This window comes from Meles meles, chromosome 9 (genome assembly GCF_922984935.1).
Source record: "Meles meles chromosome 9, mMelMel3.1 paternal haplotype, whole genome shotgun sequence".
Lineage (NCBI taxonomy): Eukaryota > Metazoa > Chordata > Mammalia > Carnivora > Mustelidae > Meles > Meles meles.
The window spans coordinates 76,087,940-76,104,260 of NC_060074.1; positions in this window are offsets into that span (position 1 = coordinate 76,087,940).

Sequence of the window (16,321 nt, forward strand, 5' to 3'; positions counted from 1 at the left end):
CTTCCCCTCCCCAATGTCCATAGCCCGCTCCCCCTCCCCCAATCCCACCTCCCCGCAGCAACCCCCAGTTTGTTTTGTGAGATTAAGAGTCATTTATGGTTTGTCTGCATCCTTGATATCTTTAAGGGTGTTGTTAATTTCCACCATCTTCTGGCATTGTGATATTATTTTGGATACACTCTCTTAGCCAGGAGAGACAGTTTCAAAGATGTCTACTTGGTCTTTCCCACTGTGACAGCTCTTACTCCACAGGCCAAGGACAATAAATGGAAATGACTCCAACTGTGAGGTATATATATTCTAATTATACACATAGGATTTGGTAAATGACCACTGAGTTGATCTGTGAACCCAGTCGACCTGGTGTGAGCCAGACTTTGGCCATAACTCCATTTGTTATTTGGCCTGCGTATGATTCCATTCTGATGGTAGATAATTTGGCTATTTTAAGTAATGCTACAGTAAACGTAGGTAGGGATACATTTATTTTTTTAAACTAGTGTTTTTATATTGTTTGGTAAATACCCAGGAGTAGAATTACTAGAATTTTATTTTTAATTTTTTCAGGAACCTCCATCCTGTTTTCTATGATGGCTTCACCAATTTACATTCCCAACAACAATTCAAGAGGGTTCGTTTTTCTTCATAGCCTCACCAGCACTTGTGGTTTCTTGTGTTTTTGATTTTAGCCATTCTGTCAGGTGCAAAATGATATCTCATGTGGTTTTCATTTGCATTTCCCTGATGATAAGTGATGTTGGTTATCTTTTCATTTGTCTTTTGGCCATCTCTGTGTCTTCTTTGGAGAAATTTCTGTTCATGTCTTCTACCTATTTTTGATGAGATTATTTGTCTTTATGGTGTTGAGTTGTATAAATTCTTTATATATTTTGGATACTAATCCTTTATTGGATATGTCATTTGCAAATATCTTCTTCCAATTAGTAGGTTTCTTTTAGATTTGTTGGTTGTTTCCTTTGCTGTACAGAAGCTTTTTATTTTGTTGTAATCCCAATAGTTTATTTTTGCTTTTGTTTCCATTGCCTAAGGAGATATATGTAGAAAAATGTTGCTATGGACGATGTCAGATACATTACTTCCTGTGCTGTCTTATAGGATTTTCATGGTTTCAGGTCTCACATTTAGATCCTTAATCCATTTTGAGTTTTTTTTTTTTTAAAGATTTCATTTACTCATTTGACAGAGAGATCGTAAGTAGGCAGAGAGGCAGGCAGAGAGAGAGGGGGAAGCAGGCTCCCCGCTGAGCAGAGAGCCCACTGAGCAGAGAGCCCAATGTGGGGCCCGATCCCAGGACCCCGAGATCATGACCCAAGCCGAAGGCAGAGGCTTAACCCACCGAGCCAACCAGGCACCCCCATTTTGAGTTTATTTTTGTGTATGAGTAAGAAAGTGGTCCAGTTTCATTCTCTTGTATGTAGCTGTCCAGTTTTCCCTATAGCATTTGTTGAAGAGACTGTCTTTTTTCCCATTGCATATTCTTGCCTTCTTTGTCAAAGATTAATTGACCATACAATTGTGAATTTATTTTTGGGAACTCTGTTCTGTTCTATTGCTCTCTGTGTGTTTTTGTGACAGTACCATACTGTTTGATTACTACAACTTTGTAGTACACTTTGAAACTTAGAATTGTAATACATTTTTTTCTTCTTTTTTAAGATTGCTTTGGCTATTTGGGGTCTTCTATGGTTCCATACGAATTTTAGGGTTATTTATTCTGGTTCTATGAAAAATGTTGTTGGTATTTTGATAAGGATTGCATTGTTGGGTAGTATGGATATTTTAACAATATTTGTACTACCCTTCCATGAACATGGAATGCCTTTCCATTTGTGTTGTTTACATTTCTTTCATCAATGTCTTGTAGTTTTCGGATTATAGACATTTCACCTCATTGGTTCAGTTTATTCCTAGGTATTTTATTATTTTTCGTGTAATTGTAAATGAGATTGTTCTCTTATTTTCTGCTTTTGCTATTTCATTATTAGTGGAGAGAAATGCAATGGATTTCTGTACATTGATTTTGTATCCTGAAACCTTACTGAACTTATTTACCAGTTTTAGCAGGTTTTTGGTGGAGATTTTAGGGGTTTCCCTATATAGTATCATGTCATTTGCAAATATTGAAAGTTTTACTTCTTCCTTACCAATTTGGATGCCTTTTATTTCTTGTTGTCTGATTCTTGTGGCTAGGACTTTAGTACTATGGTGCATAAACGTTTTGAGAGTGGATATCCTTGTCTTGTTTCTGATCTTAGGGGAAAAGCTCTTAGTATTTCACTATTGAGGATGATGCTATCTTTGGGTTTTTCGACCATGGCAAGACAGCCTTTTCTATTGTCAGCTCTTACCTGTAAAGAGGAGCCAGCAGTGGACATCCTCATGACACTAATATCCCTGTAGCTAGCATATTCCTGTTCGCCTTGTGGAATGATATGTTCTCCATTCTCTCCTGTGGAAAATACTTTTCTGGTAGGTTTTCTGGCCTCCTATGTTCACTCTCCCATATCCACTTGACTGGGCTTTTTATTTCCTTTCTCTGGGGTCAGCTGTGACAATTTAGGTATTTCATTTTTACTCAAGACAAGTCATTGCTTTCTCCAGGTGTCTGGGAGTCACCCTACCAGTGAATTTGCTCTGGAAAGTGAACTTTCCAGAGTGTTCAATCCTGTATTCCAAGAAAGTAGCCCCAAATCAATAAACTCTTCCTATCTAGTGTTGTGCTTTGCAGTTGTGCTATGGTACTGTGCCAAAGACTAATTGTGCTGCACATACCATCTGGGATGGGCTCATCTTTGCCAGTTAAGCAGTTAGGGATACAGTCTCAAAATTCCAACTTACCACTTGCTTTTTTTTTTTTGGTAATTCTTGGTACCACTGTGTCAGGTGTCAGGTCTTCTGAGAAGTTGACACTGAGATGAAGACAGGCATATAAATGGTTTATGTGGTAGTAACATCTGAGAAAGGAAGAAGACAGGAAATAGGATTGAGCGGGAAGAGTCAGCAGTACTGTGATGCAGATCTGACAAGGTGTCTGAAACCTCAACAGAGAGCTCTAGAGTGAAGATTGCTTAATAGAATAGACTTGCAGGGATGCCTGGGTGGCTCAATCGGTTAAGCATCTGCCTTCAGCTCAGGTCATGATTCCAGGGTCCTGGGATTGAGTCCCACATTAGGGTCCTTCCTCAGTGGGGAGCCTGCTCCTCCCTCTGCCTGCTGCACCCCCTGCTTTTGCTCTCTCTCTCCCTCTCTGACAAATAAATAAAATCTTTAAAAAAAAAAAAAAAGGAAGAAGAGTCTTGCATTGGGTGAAACTCTAGGACCTTGTGACACATCTTGCTTGGCCATTAGCTAGGGACCACAAAGGAGTTAATAGTTGGAGGCCACAAGTCATTTCTTGAAGAGGGATGTGAATGTCTGAATGCTGCATTTCTATATCTTACACAACCAATACCACTGGAAAGATGCTAGATGTTATTAGGTTTGTTTGGTATGTTCTGTATTACTATTGTAATAATTGCATGGGAAGAATTGTCAGAGCAGAAGAGATCTCAGCCTTCCCTAGGATAAGTTTATGTAAAAATCTCACAGGTGGTAGATTTTAAGGGAAGGCCTTGGAAATTTCTCACTGCCCTTATTGTCCACAATAGGTTCTTAGTTCATGGGAAACATTGATTAAACGCTTACAAAATAGACAATACAAAATTTTGCTGTGCTTCATTCTGATTTTGTTGGTACTCTGATCAGTTGTCTATAGCAATTCATCCTCATTGTTAAACAGGTTTCTGCTTCCCTCTGAAGCTTACCTGAGATTTCAGTTTAGGCAATGAGCTAGTGATTATGGTTTTAAGAAGAGACAGTCTCAGGGCCCTGTGGAAAGAGACTGAAGTCAGTATTCGGAACTATGCCCAATTCAAAGAATAGAGACTTGGGTACAATCTTCCAAGGTAACATTGCTTAGGAAACTTTCAGTCTGTACCCGTAGACCAAGTCAGAATTTGCAAGACTCTTTTCTGTCCAAAAGCTGAAGATGCAATTTATCAAAGCTAATTGCTTGATCCAAAGCAGAGTAAAGTAAGTATTTTTTAGAAAGATTTTATTAATTTAAGAGGGAGATGCACATAAGCAGGAAGAGGGGCAGAGGAAGAGGGAGAAGCAGACTCCCTGCTGAGCAAGGGAGTCCAACAGGTCGCTATCTCAGGGCCCCAAGATTGTGACCTGAGCCAAAGGCAGTCACTTAACCTACTGAGCCACCCAGATGCCCCTAAAATAAATATTAATTACAGTGGACTTAATAAATTAATGAGGAAAATTTTAATGTGATAATTTATTCAGAATATTATTTTATTCAGAATATTTTTGGTATTAATGTATTTCTCATACACATAGGAGAGAGTCCTCTTTTTTTTAAGCTATTTCAAATCTTCAATAGACTCTGCCTTTGGGATCTGATGCTCACTGACTTCTAAGAATTGAGAAACAAATATTTTTACTGAGTCTCTTTACTTTCATAGCAATGTGATTTTTTACATAGGATCAATAAGAATATTTCCTCCCTTGTACTGTGGTATGATTGGACAAATCAATTGTGCAACAGGGTCATACTTGAAGTGTTACATTTGAGAAAACTCCCCTTTAATCATGTATCAACAAGGGTTGACTATATATGGAGACCAACTCAGGAATGACACTATCTGTTGACTTTAACTGTGGAGGCCAACCAGCTGAGAAATGACCGTTGTCTTGGAGACCTGAGGACCTGGGAACACTACACTGATTTAAGGGTCCTGGCTAACTCCTTTTTGTGTAAAGTCCAGATGCCATCTTGGGGAGGAGGTGGGGGGGTTAAGGGTCTCATGCACTCAGTAATTTACCCAAATACCTGAGCGTTACTTAGATTTGTTATTTTTTTAAAGATTTTATTTATTTGATATATATAGAGAAATCACAAGTAGATAGAGAGGCAAGTAGAGAGAGAGGGGGAAGCAGGCTCCCTGCTGAGCAGAGAGACCGATGTGGGGCTCGATCCCAGGACCCTGAGATCATGACCTGAGCCGAAGGCAGAGGCTTAACCCACTGAGCCATTCAGGCACCCCTTAGATTTGTTATTTTTTAAAGGGAGGGCAGTACTGACCCAGATGGTGGTGGTTTGGAAGTGTGTAAGGATGATTAAGATTGTCAGCATGCCAAGAAGGGCTGCTACTGGCATTTTGTAGAAGGAGGTGATGAGAGGGAGAGGGTGGTAAGCGCCTGCCAAGCTCTAAGCAGAACTGTCCTACCCAGAATGACCCTTGAGTTATCATGAGAAATAGGAAAGGGGCTGTTTAAATCTCACTCTTCATTTGGATTCAGAGGAGCAGCTTAATAGCTTGTTTTTATTTTGTTTTGTTTTTTCTTTCCACACAATCTAGTGGGTAGGGCTCTTGAGGAAGGTAAAATTTGTTTAAATCAAATAAAGATTTACCTTTGCTTCCCATATGTGATTTGTAATATGAGCAGTCCTGTTACAGCTATGCTTAAGTGCATAGTTAACCCAAATACAAAGGAATTACAGGCATATTTTTAAAGTTAGCAATGTAGGTTCTTGGAAGGACCAAAAGATATCCTTTAATTGATTTTCTTTAAGATCTGTTTTTGTCCAGGGTGCCTGAGTCCCAGACGATCATGTTAGTCACACTGAAAAGCTAAAGCTTTGACCCCGCTGTTGTATGACTCAATTCATATCATATTTTGAATGTTTTAACAAGCTTCCAGTGCTTATGTAACCCACATGTAATAAGTTAAAAGTGCTCTTGGAACTATTTCTGACAGTTTCTTTGAAAACACTTTAGTTGGGGTGCCCAGCAGCTTTTAACTGCCCTAACGGATGTTTTGATATAAGAGGCGGGTGGCAACAAAAACAAAAAAAACCCACTAAAGAGGGTTCTCTTGCACCATCCCCCCAAGCCCACCCTCCACCTGTGTTTTTCTTCTGTTGATGTTTCCAGAAAGCTGTTCTTTTCAAACAAGCAGTAAAGTTTCCAGGTGTCAAATAGTGCCTTTTTCTGTAAGTGAAAATAGAAGCAGGAGAAAGAGTTTACAGGAGAACATAGAAATAAAGAGGAAAATAAGGTCTAAGACTGAAGAAGAACAAAAAAGGGAGCAGGAAAACAGTGAAAAAAGAGAAAGTAGGGAATAGGAGGGAAATAACTGAAATGGCAATGAGAATGGGATACAAGAATCCAACTGAAATTACCAATGACTTTTTTTAAAAAATAATTTTTTAATAAAGATTTTTATTTATTTATTTGACAGACAGAGATCACAAGTAGGCAGAGAGGCAGGGAGGCAGTGGGGTGGGGGAGGGAAGCAGGCTCCCCGCTGTGCAGAGAGGCCAATTCGAGGCTCGATCCCAGGACCCTGAGATCATGACCTGAGGCAAAGGCAGAGGCTTTAACCCACTGAGCCACAAAGGCGCCCCACCAATGACTTTTTAGTTCAAGCAAAAGGAGAGGAATCTTTCTTTGTACTAGAGGAGGAGTTGAGGGTGGTGTGTGCTCTGTACTGGCACCTTGGCACTGCTTGGGCCTTTGGGAGACAGGAGGGAACATACTGGGACTGGCTGCACATGGTGGCCTCAATGACAGAAGCTGAGAGAACCAATCCCAGTTCCTAGGGAGCAGAAGAGCATACTGTCTAAAACATGATGTCCAGAGCCAGATTACCTGAGTTTAAATTTATCAGCTATTCTAGTTATTTATTGTCATATAATACATTACTTTAAGGCTTAAAAGTAAGCCTTAGTGCGTTAGTGCACTATGCCTTATGCCTTAGTGCATAAAACAACATTTATTATCTCACATTTTCTGCAAGACAGGGATTGGGTGCAGCTTAGTTGGGTTCTGGCTTGGTCTCTCACAAGACTGTGGTCAAGGTGTTGGCCAGAGCTTCAGTCAACTCAAGGCCCAATGTGGGAGAGGATCCCTTCCAGTCTCACTCGTGTGGTGGTTGGAAGGCCTCAGCTTCCCACTGGCTATTGACTGGTGGCATCAGCTCCCTGACACTGATGTGGATCTCTCCCTAGGACAGCTCACAATATGGTGGCTGGCTTCCATCAAAGCAAAGAAGTGAGAAAGGGTGAGAGAAGGCACAACTTATCTCAAAAGTGACATCTCATTATTTTGACCATCTTCCTTTGGTTAGAATCAAGTCGCTAGGATCATCTGAAACTCAGTGGGAGGGGATGACCTAAAGGGTGTAAAGTCCAGAGGTCATCTCAGAGGCTGTATTATCACCGCAGCTAGGTAGCCCAAACTACCACATCTCAGTTTCCTTCACTCTAAAACGAGTATAAATAATAGCAATAATGAGGATAAATAAATAATGCCAATAATAGCATAAATAATTATAGTAACATTAAACAACACGATAAACAACATTAGGGTTATTTAAGGATGAACTATGATGATGTATGTAAAAAGGTGAAGTGGTACCTTATGCAGAATAATAATTTTGAAATATTGACAGTTTTTTTGCTCTTAGGGATTTCCTTTTCCTTTCTCCCATGCAAGCAGTTGGTTTTCTTGGCTCATTCCTGAGCAGTAAGATATGACAAAATGGGATGCTACAGGCCTGCTGGTCTTCCTGGTCTGGTTTCCAAAAGCCTAGATCCTTACAGAAACAGAAAGTTTGGGATGGAGAACAGATACATGGGAAATATCATAAGGAAAGAGCAGGTCCAAGGAAGGAAGAGTGGTGACAGCTGTGCTTTCTCCTGCTTAAATTGTGTATAGCATATTAAAAAGGTCTTTTTTTTTCTAAGTCTTTTGAATAAGGAATTTGGTAAAAAAAATTATGGGCATTGGAATAAGCAATTCAGTGAAGGAAAATGGTCAGACTATGATAATGAAGAGGGAGAGTCTCTACAGTGTCATTCAGTCCTGCAGCATGTGTTTGATAATCCTTGGATTAAGTAGAATGAAAGTACCCTGGAAAAGCAATAATGGGGATTTCACTGCCTGAAGTTGAGGTTTATATTGAGTTAAAATTTAATATCACTTCGTAGTATTTTTAAGGTCATATATCTATAGTTAGCAAATTAGTGAACACTGTATTAGAATACTACAGATACTCTGTCATACATTCAAAGATGTACTAGGAAAAAATGCTAACTGGTTGGACAGCTTTAAAGTCAATGTCCAATATATTGGGACATTTAGGTATAAAAGGAAATAAAGGACATCTCCACATTTGTGCGTTTGATCACTATCTAGGAATTATTATGTATGTGAAGTTTAGGAACTTGTTCTCTCCTTTCAAATTTTCTGTCTCTTTGAGAATTTTTGTGAAAAATGATTTTTTTTCCCATCTACTTGAGAGCTTCTGCGAAAGGCCTGATTTGCCATACAGTTCTCTTAGCAGATTCCCTCCTGATTTCTGAAAATCCACAGGGAGTAGGTCCTTATTTCACAAACATGTCCCAAGAGATAGAATATCGCAGTGCTTAAGGCCCTAAGACAGCATTGACTACCAGAATTTGTACCTTGACTCTGTCTTTGTACCTGACTTGCTAGCTGTTTGATCCCGATCAAGTTACTTAGTATCTCTCTACCTCAGTTTTCCTATCTATAAAACAGGAATAATAATAATATTATGTACATAGTTATTGCGAGAATGGAATGAGATGATCTATGAAAATACTTGGAACCTAGTAGTTCAAAGGTGTCTGGCTTAAAAAACATGAATGTATTATTATTATTAGCTGGAAAAGTGTTGCTCACTTTTCCCTACAAAATCACTGCTTCAGGCTTTTCTGCTTATCACCATCATATGCGTACTCCATCTAGTTTTCTTACCAGACTAGTTATTCCTCCAAAGACAGACATGGCTCCTGACCCTTAATTGCCCAAAGCACACAGCTTTGGCATTTTATAAAACTTTACTAAAACATTCAAGAGATGATAATGCAATTCATGAAAAGAAACCTAAGTTGAAACATTGGGTGCCATTTCTCCTAGAGTTGCCTTCCAAAGAGCCTCCTTAGTAGGCCTTCTCCTTCCTTTCCCCTGCTTTGTCTCTGTGGCTCTGGGCTTGACTCCTTTTCCCCAGATGGATGTGTCTTCACTCCTGCTTTCCCCTCTCAAGAGTGAAGGTCCCCCATTTGCTCTGTCTCAAGCTTCCTCAAGGAAAAGCAAAAACCAGCCAACATCATCATAATCTCTTCAGGGATAACACATAGCTGCAAGGAAAATAGAGCAGATTCCTTTCTCATTGTCTCATGGATTCCATTACCATTTTCTCCTTTGGTTTGCTTCACCTAAAGGGGTGTAAAAATATATTATTTTACCAAGGAGCTGTCTTTCCCCAAATACAAATTTCTTGCCATGCCTACAATGGGCACAGATTTAAATCTGATTTTATCTATGCAGGACTCCATCCAAAAAACCCCCACCGTTTTGTAGTGTGTCACAGTTCCTAAATTAATGTTTTCAGTGCAGACAAAAGTGAGGGAGACATCAAATCAACATGGTTGGGCTGTTAGTGTGAGCATTTACAGCTCATTTTTGCAAAAGAATTAATAAACTATATATAGTGCTGTCCAACAGAAAAGTAGTATAAGCCACATATGTAATTTTAAATTTTCTAGTAAGTAAAGTGAGAAAAAAGGTAAAGTTAATTTTGATGTTATATTTTATTTAGAAAAATATGTCCAAAATATTGTAATTTCAGCATTTAATCAATAAAAATATTAATGATATAGTTTACCTTTTCCATGCTATGTCTTAGAAGTCCAGTGTATATTTTACATTTAAAGTGGCTATCTGTTTGGACCAGCTACACTTTGAGGGCTCAGTAAGCACATTTGTTGGCAGCTACTGTATTGGACAGCATAGAGAGCATACTTCGTAATTGCCCCTAATGGGACAGTGTGATCCTTCACTGAATAAGAGTTGCTCCTGAGGGAGTTAATTTCTTCTGGCAGGCTGGCTGGCATTCCAGCTAAGCATGCTTCTGTAGCCAGAGAAAGGCCTTAGGTAGGGAGATGCCCGTTCTGTGCTAAAAATCCTTTAGGGGAACAGTCCACCAAGGTAGACTCTGCAGAGGCCCAGGTACATGGTCACAGTGTCAACAGTATTTGCTCTAACTGTTTGAAACAGTAGCTGGCACTGTTCTATTCCAGGGCGAGTTAAAAATGGCTAAACTGCATATCAGGAAGATTACTGAACAAATGTTCTTTCTTCTCTGCAACAAAAATGGGTCTTGCTTGGCTCATGAATATGAAATGAAATGTACTGAATTTGTTCTCCTTATACGCTCTACTTTCCCCATTTCAAGCCTGCAGGTAGATAGGGACCACCTTCCTCAGGGAAAGTTAGTGATAGGTCTGGAAATAGAAACCACTTGGCGTAAGATTTTTGCTGGCTTTTGTTTTCTGCAGGCAGGTACACCCGGAGGGGAGAATGGGTAGTGGAGGGGGAACAGAGGCTTACCTAGTAAGACAGGGAGAAAGCTGGAGGTGAATGTCTGTAAGCATGAGGAAATCAGGCCTCATTCAGCAGCCTTGTTGTGGAAGAAAAAGTAAGATGGCAGGATTGCAAATAATGATTGCCAGGACAGCTAAGGTGGCAGGACCCCAGGGTTGCCAGTATTTCATTGCCTTTAAGTCTAGCACAGAAGTCAAGTACCCATGGGCATCTCTACAGTGATGGACCGAAGATTAGATGGGGCCTTTCTGGAGATTGCTCTGGGTGAGACTGCAGGGCCCTGGACACAAGTAAATCTGCATTCGTTTTTTTTTTTTCTCCTGGATTTGATATTTAAAGGTTTCAACATTATCTTTAAAAAGCTTTCAGGAGGTTTTCTGGAAGTATAGGCAGGATTTCAATTTTTTTTTTAAATTTTGAAAAATTAAACAATTTGGGGGCACCTGGGTGGCTCAGTGGGTTAGGGCCTTTGCCTTCGGCTCGGGTCATGGTCCCAGGGTCCTGGGATCGAGCCCCGCATCGGGCTCTCTGCTCTGCAGAGAGCCTGCTTCCTCCTATCTCTCTGCCTGCCTCTCTGCCTACTTGTAATCTCTGTCTGTCAAATAAATAAATAAAAAATCTTTAAAAAAAAAGAAAAATTAAACAATTTTTAAAAAATCCCCAATTTCATGAAATTGATATTAAAATTTCACTTTTCACACTCTAAGACTGTCCCTATATATCCGTTTTTCTGGCTTCCTATTAAAAAAGCATTTTTATTTCAAATAGTTCATATTCTCACATATGCTCACATGTATATTGAACTACATACTCCAAAAATATAAGACGTTGAGGCAGTAGTTAAAAAATTACATATGCATTTTAAGCAAGTTGAGTGAATATTTAAATAGAAGCATCTGATTGTTGTTATTTATGAATTCTAAAATTTTATTTTCCTTTAATTTTAAATAAACGTACTTTCAGTCTTACAGGGAATTTATAAGAATAGTGCAACAAATTCATATATGTCTTTAAACAAGATTTCTCACATTTAACACTTTGCCACATCTGCTTTATCATCCTTTCTCTCCACTACACAAACATATGCACAAATATTTCTCTGTCTTCACCACCTCCCTCTTGTGTACGTGCGTGCGTGTGTGTGTGTGTATGTGTGTGAATCATTTGAGAAGAAGCTATAAAAATTGTGTATTTACCTTTAATGATTGGCTTTTATTTTCTAAAGACAAAGATATTCTCTTATGTAACCAGAACATGATTAGAATCAGGAAATTAACATTCTCAGAATACTACCTCTGATCTATAGATCTTAGGCAACTTTTGCAAATTTACCAGTCCTTGATGGCAAAAGGATGTCCTAGAGCACATGTTACTTTGTCTCTTTTGTCTTTTTAGGTCTAGAGTAGTTACTCAGGTATTTTTGTTTTGTTTTGTTTTTTGCCTTTTATAACATTGACATTTTTTTTAAAGATTTTATTTATTTATTTGACAGCGAGCGAGAGAGAGATCACAAGTAGGCAGAGAGGCAGGCAGAGAGAGAGAGAGAGGGAAGCAGGCTCCCTGCCAAGCAGAGAGCCCGATGTGGGACTCGATCCCAGGACCCTGAGACCATGACCTGAGCCGAAGGCAGTGGCTTAACCCACTGAGCCACCCAGGCGCCCAACATTGACATTTTTGAAGAATATGGGCCAGTTATTTTGTAGAATGCCCTTCAATTTGGATTTGTCTGATGTTTTCTCATGATGAGATTTAGGTAACGTGTGCATTTTGGTAGGAAAGCCCCAGAAGTGATGATGTGCTCCCCCCCCCCCCCCCCCGCTCAGTGCATTATGTTAGGAGGCACATGATGTCATTTTCACTAAGTCTTATTATGAAATAAATATAAGCTAAACTATGTTTAATCTAGTGGCATAATGATTTCCATTATAGTACAACTATTGTTATGTTGTCCTTAATTTGTAACAAACAACTCAGGCACTGATACTTTGAGTGGCACTTTTAGAGTGTTCATTTGTTGATTATATTTCCAGTGTCCATTTCTCAACTTGTCCATTTCATAGAAGACTTTAATTTTCTCTTTGGGGTTGCTTCTCTACCTGAGGAAACTCTCTTTACCCAACCAGAGGAGCATGTGAGCAAGGTCAATGAAGCATTGCATTCCCCTGGAGTCAGTATTGTCTTATCTTTTTGATAATAGCTACCCTAGCAAGTATGAGGTATTAGCTCATTATGGTTTGGTTTGAACTTCCTTGATGTTTAATGGTATTCAGCACATTTTCATGTACCTACAGGCCATTCATATGTCTTCTTTGGGAAAAATGTCTATTTGGTCTTTTACCCATTTCCTCCTTCTGTCCTTTGCTATTGAGTTGTCTGAGTTTCTTGAATATCTCAGATATTAACTGCTTATTGGGTATATGATTTGCAAATATTTTCTTCCACCCTATTCTGTAGGTTACATTTATATATTTATTTATAAGTAGGCTCCATAGTAATCATGGAGCCCAATGTGGAGATTGAACTCATGACCCTGAGATCAAGACCTAAGCTGAGATCAAGAGTTAGACGCAACTGACCGAGCCACCTAGGCACCCCTAACTTTTTGTTTTTACTGATGGTTTCTTCTGCTATGCAGACACTTTAGTGTGATATAGTCCCACTTGCTTATTTTTGCTTTTTTTTTCCTTTGCTTTTGGTGTGAAATCCAAAAAACCTTTGCCACATCCAGAGTTAAGGAGCTTACACACCTATATTGTTTTCTAGGAGTTTTAGGATTTCAAGTCTTCTGTCCAAGTCTTTAATCCATTTCAGTTGATTTTTGTGTATAGTATAAGGGATACAGTTTTTTCATTTATATGTGGCTATCCAGCTTTCCCAACACCTTTTTAATGAAGAGACTATCGTATGTTCTTGACTCCTTTATCAGAAATTCATTGACCATCAATGTAATTGTTTATTTCTGGATGCTCTATTCTGTTTCACTGATCTATGTGTCTGGTTTTATGCCAGTACTATTCTATGTTCAGTACTATGGCTTTGTAATCTAGTTTGAAATAAAAAAAATGTGATGCCTCTAGCAGTACACTTTGTTCTTCTTCCTCGAGGTGCGTTGGCTATCCAGGGTCTTTTGCAGTTTCATATAAATTTTAATATTATTTTTTCCGTTTATGTAGAAAATTTCATTGGCATTTTGATATGGATTGCACTGAAAGTATAGATTGCTTTGAGTAGTACTCACATTTTAATATTAGTGATTCTTGCTATCAATGAATGTAGGATATCTTTCCATTTATTTACGACTTCAGTTTCTTTCATCAATGTCTTCTGGTTTTCAGTGTGTAGATCTTTTACCTCCATCATTAAATTTATTCCTAAGTATTTTATTCTTTGTGATGTTATTATAAATGGGATTAATTTCTCTTTTTGGTAGTTGATTAGAGAAATGAAACTTATTTTTGTATATTGATTTTGTAACCTACAACTTTACTTAATTTGTTTATTCTAACAGGTTCTTGGTAGATTCTTCAAGTTTTTTTAATATATGATATTATGTTATCTGCAAATAGAAATGACTTTACTTTTTCCTTTTCTAATTTGAATATCTTTTTTTTTTTTCTTCCTAATTGCTCTGGCTAGGATTTCTAGTACTACATTGAATAAAATTGGCATTCTTCTCTTGTTTCTGATTTAGAAGGAAAAGTTTTTAACATTTCACTGTTGAATATGATGTTAGTTGTGGGCTTGTCATGTAGGCCTTTATTATGTTCATGTATGTTTCCTCTATACCCAGTTTATTGAGTGTTATCATCATGGAAAGATGTTGAATTTTTTTTATTAACATATAATGTATTATTAGCCCCAGGGGTACATGTCTGTGAATTGCCAGGTTTACACACTTCACAGCACCCACCATAGCACATACCTTCCCCAATGTCCATAAGCCCACCACCTTCTCCCTCCCCCTCTCCCCCCCAGCAACCCTCAGTTTATTTTGTGAGATTAAGAGTCTCTTATTGTTTGTCTCCCTCCTGATCCCATCATGTTTCATTTATTCTTTTCCTACCCCCGAAACCCCCCATGTTGCATCTCAACTTCCTCATATCAGGGAGATCATAGGATAGTTGTCTTTCTCTGACTTATTTCACTAAACATAATACCCTCCGGTTCCATCCACATCATCACAAATGGCAAGATTTCATTTCTTTTGATGGCTGCATAGTATTCCATTGTGTGTGTGTGTGTGTGTGTGTGTGTGTGTGTGTGTGTGTGTGTATATACCACATCTTCTTTATCCATTCATCTGTTGATGGATATCTAGGTTCTTTCCATAGTTTGGCTATTGTGGACATTGCTGCTATAAACATTCAGGTGCACATGCCCCTTTGGACCTCTACATTTGCATCTTTAGGGTAAATACCCAGTAGTACAATTGCTGGGTTGTAGGGTAGTCCTATTTTCAATTTTTTGAGGGACCTCCATGCTGTTTTCCAGAGTGGTAGCACCATCTTGCATTCCCACCAACAGTGTAGGAGGGTTCCCGTTTCTCCGCATCCTTGCCAGTATCTGTCATTTCCTGACTTGCCAATTTTAGCCATTCTGACTGGTGTGAGGTGGTATCTCATTTGTGATTTTGATTTGTATTTCCCTGAGGCTGAGTGATGTGGAGCATTTTTTCTTGTGTCTGTTGGCCATCTGGATGTCTTCTTGCAGAAATGTCTGTTCATGTCCTCCGCTCATTTCTTGATTGGATTGTTTGTTCTTTGGGTGTTGAGTTTGCTAAGCTCTTTATAGATTTTGGATATTAGCCCTTTATCTGATATGTCATGTGAAATAGCTTCTCCCATTCTGTCAGTTGTCTTTTGGTTTTGTTAACTGTGCAAAAGCTTTTGATCTTGATGAAGTCCCAAAGTTCATTTTTGGCCTTGCTTCCCTTGCCTTTGGCAATGGTTCTAGGAAGAAGTTGCTGCGGCTGAGGTCGAAGAGGTTGCTGCCTGTGTTCTCCTCAAGGATTTTGATGGATTCCTTTCTCACATTGAGGTCCTTCATCCATTTTGAGTTTATTTTCATGTGTGGTTTAAAGAAATGGTCCAATTTCATTTTTCTGCATGTGGCTGTCCAATTTTGCCAACACCATTTGTTGAAGAGGCTGTCTTTTTTCCATTGGACATTCTTTCCTGCTTTGTCGAAGATTAGTTGACCATAGAGTTGAGGGTCTATTTCTGGGCTCTCTATTCTGTTCCATTGATCTATGTGCCTGTTTTTCTGCCAGTACCATACTGTCTTGATGATGACAGCTTTGTAATAGAGCTTGAAGTCTGAAATTGTGATACCAGCTTCAGCTTTCTTTTTCAATATTCTTCTGGCTATTCAAGGTCTTTTCTGGTTCCATATAATTTTTAGGATTATTTGTTCCATTTCTTTGAAAAAAGTGGATGGGATTTTGATAGGGATTGCATTGAATGCGTAGATTGCTTTAGGTAGCATAGACATTTTCACAATATTTGTTCTTCCAATCCATGAGCATGGAACATTTTTCCATTTCTTTGTGTCTTCCTCAATTTCTTTCATGAGTACTTTATAATTTTCTGAATATAGATTCTTAGCCTCTTTGGTTAGATTTATTCCTAGGTATCTTATGGTTTTGGGTGCAATTATAAATGGGATTGACTTCTTAACTTCCCTTTCTTCTTTCTTGTTGTTAGTGTATAGAAATGCAACTGATTTCTGTGCATTGATTTTATATCCTGACACTTTACTGAATTCCTGTACAACTTCTAGCAGATTTGGAGTGGAGTCTTTTGGGTTTTCCATATATAGTATCATGTAATCTGCAAAGAGTG